We start from the raw sequence: 12,551 nt of genomic DNA on the forward strand, positions 1-12,551 counted from the left end.
AAAAAAAAAAAAAAATGTCCCTAAATCTGTGGGAATTAACCACATTTATAACCAATCATCCTTAAGAGTGATTAAAATGCCTATCTTGAAGGTTCAAATTAAGGTTAATTAAACGGTTTGTTCATCTGAAATAAAGAGAGTCTGGGGTGCAATAATTAAGCATTGATAAAGAATACAGATGAAAGGAAAACTGAGCTGAACCTAATGACTGGTTGCAGATTATTTTATTTTACAGATGAAAAACATCTTTTAATAAAACGATTTTAACAGTTATGTTTTGCAGACCAAATCAAGGTGATACTAGTGCCTCAAATGAAGAAAGACAACTTTATATTCTTGGACAGAGGTTCAGAATCTTTTCAACTTCTGACTTTAGCTGTGTAAGCTTTTCCAATTAAAAAAGCTTCCTGGATGGGAAGCGAAACGTCTTCATACTTGGAAACAAAAGTCCAGTGAATTGTTTTTAACTTTTTTTGGAATGACCCACTAAATTGTTCCAAGGTCGACTCATAAACCAAACTATTGCTTGAAAATACAAACCGTTCAAGAAAACCACTAAACCATGAGTGAATAAGATTACACACAGCATTAACAAGCAAAGTAGTTCAATTTAAATTATGCTTTTATAACTTTAAGCCCCTTTTTATTCTTATTTCTGTGGTCTGCACTGCTTGATCAAGGACCTCCAGTTGGGTCACACTCCAACGTTGGGAATCAGTAATTTAGAATATTCCTTAAACATCAGTCATCGAGGTCAGATGTCCTGAAGGTCTTAGATGTGTCTTTGCTTACACACCTGAATCAAATGACGTCCTCAGAATGCAGTCAAGTTCTTCAAAGTTGTGCTGATTCTGAATATTTGACTGTGTTAAAGCAGAAATGCATCTAAAAGGAACAGGAAACCAGATCTAAAGGAAAGAACCCTGGTCTTAGAGGTCAAATGAATCAAATACTTTGCAGCAAACCAACGTTTCTTTTTTTAGACAAAGACACGCTAATGGACCTTGTATCCCACCTGGAATAAGACGAGATCAAATCATAGACGATAGGAAAGTTGTTAGCTTGCAAGTCCTCCCTCCTAAAGCAAAGTTCTTCCTTTGTTTTCAAACTCTAATTTAGTCTCTCTTAACTTATTATCTGTGTAAGTATGTTTACAGAAAGCATGTTTTTATTCATAATGTCTAAAAAACATCTACTCTTTACAACCCAGACCGGGTCTTAACATACACAGTATGTATAAGTAGGCAGAATACCTCACCCATCACATACCTCCTTCTTCGTTACCTCACAAGCACACATTCAGTTTTTAAAAATCTTTTCAATAACTTTCAGTTATGCACAAACTAGCCGCATAAGTGTGGTCCCTTTGAGCCCATGTCCCTTTGCTCCAGCAGCTCCTCCTTTAACCTCATCCTACACTGTCTTGTGATAGGCACACAGGGCACATCCTGGTAGGTGGGAAGTCCGGAATCGTGCTCACTCTCTACCTTTCCCCCTCTGCCCGTTAACTGCCTGAAACCAACAGACTCTACCTCACCTCTCATCTCCCTGGAGCTGCCCCTCAGAATGCACCGCAAGCACATCCTGCGCACAGCTACTCACATGAATAATAACCCTAACCCTATATATATATATATATATATATATATATATATATATATATATATATATATATATGCGCTCCACTACATCAGTGTTGTAAACCTGGATCAGCGGCAGTGATTGACTGAGTGTTCTGTCCCACCAACTCTACCATGAGTCCCCTCGTTACAGGGATCAAGACTGACATCTGTAATGGCAGACTCATTTTCACCACCTTTTTATTTTCTAACTGACCACGTGGGACCAAGAGTCACTCTGAGGACAGTCTTTACTTCAGAACCTGAACTGACAGCAGGTTATTGGTGGACAGGTGACATGACAAAGTGCTACCTGAAGTTTACGGGGACAGCTATGAGATGGGACAAAAAATGAAGCCATTTCAGGACTGTGGTGGGCGGTCGGTGGAAGCTTTGGCAATGTTGTTCTACCCATCGGTTTTGCTTTTGAGATTGTTGCTTTGTACGCGGACCTAATTTTTCCCCCCAGGAGAAATAAACATGCATAAAAAAAATTTCAGGTCCCAGAAACCTGCAGGTAGAAATGCACACCACCAACCATATCCCCACAGCAATCCACTGAAAAGGAATTATCAGGTTCTTTCTTTGCACTAAAACCACAATGTCTGTATCCTTAAATGGTCTGGACACGTTTCCTTCATGATTCTTCCTCCTGCTTCACTCATCCTTTACCTCATCTCTTGATCACCTTGAGAAATAGAAGCACGCACGCCACTCTCAGTGTTACTCATCTATGTTGTGGGTTATTTAGGGCAAACGCTCACACAGATGCAAAGGGATCCACTCCCGCCTGGTCATTACCTCTGTGAATGGAAGCCTACATGAACCCCATCACACAGAAACAACTGCCAGTTCAGTCTTTTAGATATGTTCATGTGCCTCACATGAGTGTATCGCTACACTTTGTAGTGCCTTGCAGAAATATTAATAGCTCTTCAACTTTTTCCCATGCTGTTCCATTACAATCACAAACATGTACTTTGGGTGACTTTTTTTCTTAAAATGCAGACCTGAAAACTTTTTTTTCTTCCCCTTCTCTTTGACACTCCTTAATAATGTCCAGTAGAACCATTTACCAGAATATTTGAAGGATATATTTGGTCAGAGGGGTGTGTTGGGTATATGGAGTGAATTTTGTTCCATTACTGTTACAAGCAAAGAACATGTTTTATAAATTAAAATATAAATGATTTAAATTAATCTTTGAGAAATTAATTATTGAAAAGATGGTTTTGAGAGTAACTGCTGTTTTATTTAATTTTAACTGATTAATAAGTTTTCAAACTCATTTTTCCTTCTTTATTTTTATTTTAAGATTTTATAGTCTATTTTTTTTTTCTTTTTTCAAATTTCTCATTTTCAGTAGGTTTTCACAAATCACCTTCTCTTGATTTCAAGCCCAATAGAAGGCTTACTCTTGATATTGTACACACCAATATTTTTTAATTAAATGTATCAAAATTGTATTTGATTCTGATTGTTGTGCTGATTGTATTCTTTACAAATTGTGTTTTACAGATCACATTCTCTTCATATTCCGGGGTTGGGCTTTCCTCTGGAGTAAAGAGCAAAGTAGTAGTTCTGTTGGTTTTCAACGATGTTAGCGAAAACATTTTAAATGCCCGTCAACATTTATATTGGGCTAGAAGTAAGGAGATTGTGGTCTGTGAAATGTAATCTGAAAAACAGCCGTCTGAAAAAATAATCTTAAAATCTATATTAAAGAAAAAATAGATAAAAATAAGGAGCAAAAAAGTTAGTTGAAAAACTAAATTATTAAAGAAATTTGAAAAACAGGAAAGTTACTCTTCAAACCTTACTTTGATTAAGAAGTTTTCAAAGTTTCATTTCTATTTTACTTTTTTTCATATTTCCATTTACAAAAGATTGTTTTTGCTTGTAGCGATAATAGATAAAAATGTTGACTTCATATTGGAAAAGCAGACATGCAACAGGAGAGCGAGGTGGTTTGATCCTGACCGCTCTGAACCTGCTCTGCATAGTGAAACAAGGTGGTGTTAGCATCATACTGTGGGAATGCTTTGCTTCAGAAGATAAAGAACCATTTTTCTGTGTAGTCGTTTAGAAGAGGTACTTTCAATCCACTCCTATGTGTTGATACGTCACAAAAATTGTAAACTCAGCTCAATTCTACCACCATTATTCACTATGGGGATGAGTCTCGTCATTCGATGATTCACTTTTTTGTTGGTATGCTACTTAAACTCCTTGATATCCATTGATGCTTGTTGCTGTAATTTGAGAAAATGGGAAAGAGTTGAAAAAGTAGTAATGCTTTTGCAATGGAATATATGTACTATATGTATACATAGATGTAAATATGTCAAAGTTTATATATTTCTATGCAGTGAGCCCCATTCAGGTCATTCTTTCACCATGTGACAGAAGGTACCATCCCACTTGATGAATATCTGTATTTTTTATTTTTTTTTGCATTATTCTCAGTTAACATCATGTTGCTTGTTTGACTCGTGGCAATTACCAAGTAACCTTCATAGTTCTGTGACCTTTGTGCATGCCTCCAGATCGAGCAGATTTGTTGTTTTTTTTATTCTCCCGGTTTGTTTTTCGGAGACCCTGGGTCAGCGTCTCCATCTGTGATGTAGATCTGAGCTGGCAGAACTGCCTCTCTGTTTTTTTTCCTTCTCTGCCAAATGGTCATTGGAGAAATCCTCTCTCTGTCATCTTAAAGAAACCACACCAGCACCTCAGAGCACCTTGCCCTCCGGCTGGGAGGCAGCTGTACCAGAGATAGCAGGTATCCTAGTACCAAAAAAAGTGTTTCCTGGTGGTTTTGCTGTTTTAACAGCCTGCAGTGTTTAAACGGACATTTGCTTTTTTAAATATGATCTCTTTAAAGTTAATATATTTGGGTTTATCAGTAAATTCTTAAAAGGAAGTAGAACCTTTGATTTGCTGTTCATGCTTGGACTGGTTCGGGTTGCTGCCCTCTTGGCTCAGTTTATCAGCTACATGTCTGATCTTCATTTACAGTGATCATAAATATTACCCAGGGTGATCTTTTTAACATTTAAATCAAACCAGCAGGATAAATCTAACTTTTTCCAGTAGTTCTTTGTCATTGTTGTAAGGGCAGACTTATAATTTCTTTCTTTTTCTCTCTCATGTTTACAGTAGACAAAAATGTGAAACTGATAGTGATCTCTGCTGCAGCACAAAGCTAGAAACTAAAGCGTGTTCTCTCTTTGACCTACCCGGGGAAAACAGCTCGTTCTGTCTTTCCCTCTGTCTTGCACCGACCTTCTATCCTCTCCCCTTTTCTGCCTGTCTTGAGTCCAGAAGCCTGCCCGGCTCCTACGAGCACTCATTGGTGGTGAAAGATGACAATCCTTGCAGGAGTGTGTCTCCCTGTGGAATGTAAAATACTGCAATCATGTAATTAAAGGCACATTGTGAAAACCTCCGACTCGTGTTGTTTGACTGTTTTAAACCGATGGTTACCTTTAACACATAAATGTTTATCTGCTGGATCCAGATGAAACATGACATTGTTGCTTAAGTTGGAAATATAATTTAGGTTATTATAGGACACCAAATGATATTCAGCAAACTTTTATTACTTTTATTGCTTTTCATAATATTTAGAGGCAAAGACTAAATATAAATGTTAAATACATTTTAAAAACTTATATTTATATCTAACTATTTACACTATATTGCCAAAAGTATTCGCTCCCTGCCTTGACTCACATATCGGCATAAGTAACATCCCATTCATAATCTATAGGGGTTCACTGCATTATTTGACAAACATTTTTAAGGCCTGGCTCGCAGTCTGCTCTAATTCATGCCACAGGTGTTCTATTGGGTTGAGGCCAGGAATCTTTCAGTCAATCAACTTTATCCACACCTGACTCTGCCATCCCTAGACCTTGTTTTGTGCACTGGTGTACAGTCATGTTGGAAGAAAAAGGGGCCAAACTGTTCCCACAAAGTTTGGAGCATGGAGTTGTCCAAAATATCTTGGTATGCTGAAGCATTCAGACTACACACCAAGCCTGTATCTGAATAGCAGGTTTTAGCTCCTGTTCATGGCTCCTATCACTTCACCTTTTACAATGTAAACAATAAGATCACTATTCAGGATGGGAAAGGAGCTCTGGACAGCCTTCAGCCTCAAGTACTGTACATTGAGCAATAACAAGACATATGGATGACACTTGTCAAATAGGGACTACAGCCTTTTGAAAAAAGATCTACTAAAACACAAACACAATAGCAGCGAGTGACCGAAGCTCTCTGTTATAAAATCTAAAAACATGAAGGGGTGGGCATTTGCACATTTCACATGAAGAAATTACATGCTATTTTACCTCTGCGATGTGGGCTCTGCCTATACATCCCGTCATGCAAGGGATTGTGGGTAACAGTATAGCTTCTATGCACCAGAGAGGAACATCTGGAGGTCTCTATCCTGAATTAACTATGACAGGAAGCATCCTGCTCCCTTCTTCCTAAATCCCAGCCCTTTTCAGACATCACTTCAAATGGTGACTACAGACCCACTTCATCTTTGGCAAAGGTTTTGCACAATTTGGATGGACCTGGAATCCATTCCTGAAAGGCAGCAACATGCATTCTCCGGCGCTGTCCTAAGTCCTTCCTATCTGTAGCTGTGCAGCTTCCGCACCACACTGTCACTCTGAGACATAGTTATTTTAGTTTTAGCCATCCAGAAGTTTGTGACCCATCTTTTGAAGTTTCTAAGGAAGAAGAGTCATTGTTGGGCCTTCTTCACAAGGTGGGAGGTGTTTTCAGTCCTGGAGAGGTCAGAGGAAACATTAATGTTTAAAAAATAACAGAAAAAAAATGATTATATGGTAAAAAAAAATTATAAATAAATTACAAAGAATAAAGCTGAAACTACTGAAGATTCTTATTTTAAGTTAAAGAAACACAAAACCTAACAATGTTTTGTTTTTGTCAGGTCAGCTTAGTCTAAAAATTGTGAAAATCAAAAAAGATTAAGCCATTTTTTAAATGTAGCAAACATCAGGATGGAAAACCAGAAATAGGCATCAAAAGAGATAAAAAGCAAATGTGAAGAAACAGCTACAGATGGCTGCAGGAAAAAACCTAAGCCATCGGTATCTTCTTAAGAAAAGAACACCAGGTTCCTGGAGGCGAAAGAGAAGCAGTCACTGACTGTGGATGATTGGATGAAAGTGGGATTTAGTGATAAATCCTGACTCTACTGTATATTGCCCAAGCACATGATACTGGAATGTGTTTACTGCTCTCTTAAAGAAACAAAAAAAGATCATCTGCTGAAGAAAACAAGCATATTTATAGTCCCTGGGGAGGCTGTGCATGTAAGGAAGAGCAGCTCTGGCTGATGGCAGCATTTCACTTTACTGTATGTGAAATGTGAAGGGGGAGAATTTCTTTTCCATCTCTGCAAAATAGGTTTGGTATTAATAAAGTCATTGTTGAAGTTGAAGAACAGAACCATTGAGAGTTTAGGCTATTATTCTAGCAGACACAACCAGTGGTATGATGGAGCAGTTTAAAATAGCCTTATAGGAGCTGAAGGATCTCTTTTCACTATCTTCACTAGAAACAGATGAAATGAGGGAAAGAGATGAAGGTTATTCACAGGATGAGAGCAGCCCTGAGCCATACCGGTTTGACCCGCTGCCTCCGAGATTCTATCTTACTTTTTCCTCCTTATATGGTGGTTCTCGTGGGGGCAAGGGCAGAGCTAGAGGGTGACCAAGAGTGGCCAGGACCACCCAAAGCCAGTCATTGGTCCCCCCCACCACCTTTTTTCCCATGTGGATTAATTTACCACCTCTGGAACAAGCAGTTCCCCTTTAAACCAGAGAGTGGCAGCAGCGAAGGAAGCGACTGGAATGTCCTAATTTATTTAACACTTTAATTGCTAGAATATTAAAATAAACTCACAAAAAACAGCAATAATTATTATTTGCAAGAATACACCAACATTGGGATGACAACAACAACAATGCTGGAATTCAGCGGACTGGTAAACCGGAAACTCTGAAGGGGGAGATCACAGTGATCAGTTCAGGGACAGTGGGAAAATAGACTGGGGCTTGAATATTGCTGGAGAGGCACTCACTTTTGGGGGGGTCTTGGTTTATCCTTGGATCCAGTTAATGGGGTTTTAATCCAGAGAAGAGGGAACTTGTTGGAGAGCGGACAGGCAGACATACGTTGGACCCAGAGGAGTAAAGGAGCGGACTGTCACTTTGTTTTCCAGGAGTGGACTTGAACAGATCATGTGGAGGTTTTCCCCTTGCTCAGTGAGAATCAGTAAATCCTTCCAAGGGTAGAAGGTCCAGGCTTATCCAGTAACACAGGAAGAACAAAGACAAAAAACAAGTTCAGACTCAGAGAAACAATGCTAAGGTTAGACTCTGCTAATCTCAGTTTGGCTAGAGTACCCAATACTGGCGAACACTCTTGCGTCAAGGTGGTGACAGCCCGCTGCTCAAGTACTCCTCTGGTAATGACCCAACAAGCCACAGGTGTGCAGGGAGGCCCAACGAGGACAGGGCACCACCTGGTGGTGGAGAGAGGAAAACACAAAAAACAACCCAAACAAACTGGAATCCTAACAGAGTGAAGTGTTTTTTTTTTATAATCTTATTTTGCAAAAGCTCCATTAGTCTGTATTCCATGATTTATTTGGAAAATACAGATGTTGCTCCTTTTTCTTTTTTTGTAGACTTCACCCCGCATTGGTTTGAACACCTATCAACTTTTTGCCACCTGTCTTTGGACATAGATCCCTGCCTGGGAACATTTTCCAGGTGAGGGGCACTTCGCTTTACATACATTTGAGTGACTGACACAAAAAATAATAAAGATCCATTAAGTTAGACTAGAAAGATGATGCAGACTTGTTTTTAAAAGAAAAAAAAAAATACAGTTTTTTAATAACCTTCAAAATGGAGAAAATTTTAATTTATTTCTATTTCCCATTATAACAAAACCATGTAATTGTCAGCTAGAGTTGAGCTGCTCATCCCAGTTCGACTCTGAATCTATAGATTCCCTGGCTAACCTGATAGCGAAAACGCACTGACCTCTTTGAACCTGAGGGAGGCACCAAAGAGGAGTTTTTACAAATAAAGCAGGATTTTAACAAATGCGCAGTAAATTGTTATAATAATGCCTGGGACATGTATCGAGCACTATACGACATCTATTTAAACAGCTTATCTGTAAAAACAAGTCAATTTATGGGTGTGTCGTCCTTTAAAATCAAGTTCTTTCTGCTGTAGACCAAAAAAGAGATATTTTTAATGCAATTAAAATGCTGAAAAATATGTCCTATAAATTATAAAGACAATGTGTTTATGTATTTTCCCTCCATTCATGTTACTTTTGTAAAAAAAAATTTAAAAACATGCACCATTTGCTTTTATAGTTTAAGGTCTACAACGCTGTTATTATGTCCTATACAAATCCCACAATTTGGAACTAGAATAGATGTTTCTTTTTTCCACTCTTTTGCTGAAAGTAGAATGTTGCTTCAAACAAGATTGGTTTAAAGTTCCTGAAGAAAAAATATGCCCTTTGGTCTCCTTGTTTGTTGCACCCTACAGCACCTCCACGGTAATTTTATTTGGTAGCACACTGACTCTGATTAGTAGATAAGAGTATCATCATGTGAGACTGGGAACAAGCAGCTGGACTGATCATGTCAAGCAGTCGTAGCAGATGTGGCTTGGAGCCACATAGAAAACAGTTTAGAGTAAACAAGCACAGATGCTCTCTTGTTTTGCAACCCATGGTTGGTGGTGAAATCAGAGAAAAGCATACCAGCACTCTAAAACATCTTTTTGTTTTGAGTGGGAATGTTATAGTATTTTTAACATCAAAGTATTTGACCTCAGTATGTCTACTTTGAGCTAAAAGTGTGACTAAGTAAAAGGGTTCAGTACTTTTTTAAATAAAGACAGGAATGCATAAATTCTTTGGTCGTTTTTAGCTCAACCAGCTGGATGCAACCGGGAAATACGATTATGGGTATAATGTGACATACCAGCACTAAGTAGTCATGGTCTACTTTGTGCTGGCATTTGTACTTTTATGGTCTTTCTCGCTGATATGCAGATTTGAACCAGTATTCGGACTGGCGATCAAAAGTCAACAATAATGGCTAAAGATACAAAAGCTTCACTTAAAAATGGTTGATGTGTTATTGTAATGTGATTACATCGATGATTTACTGGTTTTGCTGAAATGTTTGACATCAACTAGTTAGGGTCAGGAGTCCAGTCTGGTTCTATTTTTTCAGCCATAAGTTGAAACCTTTGGGAACTTCGGTTCTACTTTGTGGTCTGGCAATGTTGGGTGACCTGTGTCTGTCTTGTGGGTAGCCTGTCTGATGGTCATGGGCCTCCAACATGCAGCTGTCTGAGGGTCATGAGTCTTCCCACCCTTTTAACCTCTTAGGGGCCGGTCACCCAGGTATTGGTGCCTCTGTCTCAGGGTCTTTGTGTCAGGCAGCCTGATGCTTGACAAAGAGATGGTGGCAGCATTGACCCCTGATGGCAATGCTGCCAGCATCCCTGTCTATCTGCTCCTCGTAGGCACTGTGGATGGTGGGCGTTTACCGTTTTCGCCACACTCTCAAAGGTATACTGTAGCTCGAGGTGCTTGTATTCAACGCCCACACTAACACATTTATCTTTCTAAATGTTCAAACATTCCTGCACACACATATATATGCACACAATGCATTAGTGCACAATTATCCAAACAGTTAAAATTCATTCAAAAACAGGCTGCTAAAACCAGATATAGATAATAACCAAAAATTTGAATCATGTAAAATGTATAATGACTTACTTCCAGAGAATACTTTAACCATTTATGTGCTTTGTAACTTTACTTTTGCTTGAGTAAAAAGTACAACTAGTCAACCAAGAAATGACCCAAGTAAGAGTTAAAAAATACTTTGCAAAAGGGATACTCCAGTACCGAGTTATCTAGCAACATCTTATTTAATGATTAAAATTATGTAATATGGCAGAAAGTTCTGTGCCAAACCAAAAAAATTAGATAAAAAAAACAAACAAACAATATTATCACAAAATATCAAATTTGAGCAGAAGAAAAATACTTTTCGAAGTCAAATGTTTCATCATAAACATGCATAGTAGGTAATGCATGTAGGGAAGGATAAATGACTCTCAATTATAGTATCCCACTGTATATTTTTGTTGCTGGATAGCCCAAATAACTCATAGTAGGAGAGTAACCGGTACAAAGAAATTTTACTTAAGTATGAGTAAAAGAGACTCCACCAAGAATATTACTAGTAAAGCAAGTTAAAAAAAAGTGGGCAAAGTAAAACTACTTTTAAAAGTAAATTTCTCTCTAAACATTATCTACCTCTGGCTAAAACAGTTTTATGGTCTGCCTATTATAAGGTTGGATTGAATTAGGATTTAATACAATTATTTATGCAATTTAGCTAGTGTCTTTAAAAATATATTGATAATAATTTATGATAAATGATCAAATATTTATAAATAGAAATATGTAATATATATTTTTTATTGAGCAAAACTGACCCTGCATAATATGGATGAAATACCATGATAAAACACACAAAAAACAAACAAAGAAAAAGTCATAATTTATGTGGAAGAATGTAAAGTTTTCAACTTTTTATAAATTAATATTCTAAAGCATTAAGTCCATCTGAGTAAAGGCCTCATAGAACCGCCTTTAGGTCGTTGTGATAACAGGGGCTGAATATAAATGCATGCCAGGTGTTTTAGAATATGTATTTGTAAAGTTGAGAATATTCCTCTTTCCACCATTCACAACCTTTAATTGCAGCCTCTTAAACCTTAGCCTGACCCAGAAGATAGTTCCTGTGTTTTGATGAAGACTTCCTGCCTTGAAGACAAAGCCAACAGTCCTCAGAGAATATAGACTTGTTCCTTTGACATCCCACTTCATTAAGGTCCTAGAGAGACTTCTGTTGGTTCACCTCAGCAAACAAACAAGGAGCTATCAGGGGCCCTGCAGTTTGCTTATCGCTGTGGAGTTGGCGTTGATGATGCCATCATACACCTGCTTCAACAAACCCACTGTGATTTAGACAAGGCAGACAGCACTCTGAGGATCATGTTCTTTGATATTTCCAGGGGATTTATTTCAGTCTGACTTACTTTGAAAGCAAATTCAAGAATCAGGTATAGGAATCAACAATCATATGGATCAAAGACTACCTGACAAACAGACCACAACCTTACTCTGCCTACAAAAAGTTTTTTACATGTTGTCAATTAGTAACCATAAGAGATGATATTACAGAGAAGGATTCTTCATAAAATATTATGAATATTATGGAGAACAATGAGCATCAGCTTCATCAAATTGCTGAAGAAGAACAGTGTTTTCACTGCGACTTCTCCAACTCTGCTGCACATTTAATTTCCCTTTAGCATTAGTTAAGTATTTCTTAATAACTCTATCACATAGGATCCCAATAAAATACAATATAGTTGTAAAGTACTTTAAAACTTTAAAAATGAATATTGTAGAGGGTAAAATTATAAATAAATAAGGGTTACAATTATTAAACTAGCACACGATAATACATTAAGAAACTTGCTACAGAACAATTCAATTCAGTTTATTTATATAGCGCCAATTCATAAGACGTCATGTCTTTACAGTTCACCAGATCATACTGTAAAATTTATTCAAACTTTTCTATCTAAGGAAAACCAGTTGAGTGCATTAACTCATTGACTCAAAGGCAATCCCTCACACCAAGCATGCTTGTAATGACAGTGGAGAGGAAAAACTCCCTTTTAACAGAATCCAGAGCAGATGAAGCAGATGTCCAGATCAATAGATCAGAGAGACGTAGAGGTACCAAAGGGAAATCCAAGCTGA

Source organism: Cyprinodon variegatus, unplaced genomic scaffold (genome assembly GCF_000732505.1).
Source record: "Cyprinodon variegatus isolate N-32 unplaced genomic scaffold, C_variegatus-1.0 Scaffold1160, whole genome shotgun sequence".
Lineage (NCBI taxonomy): Eukaryota > Metazoa > Chordata > Actinopteri > Cyprinodontiformes > Cyprinodontidae > Cyprinodon > Cyprinodon variegatus.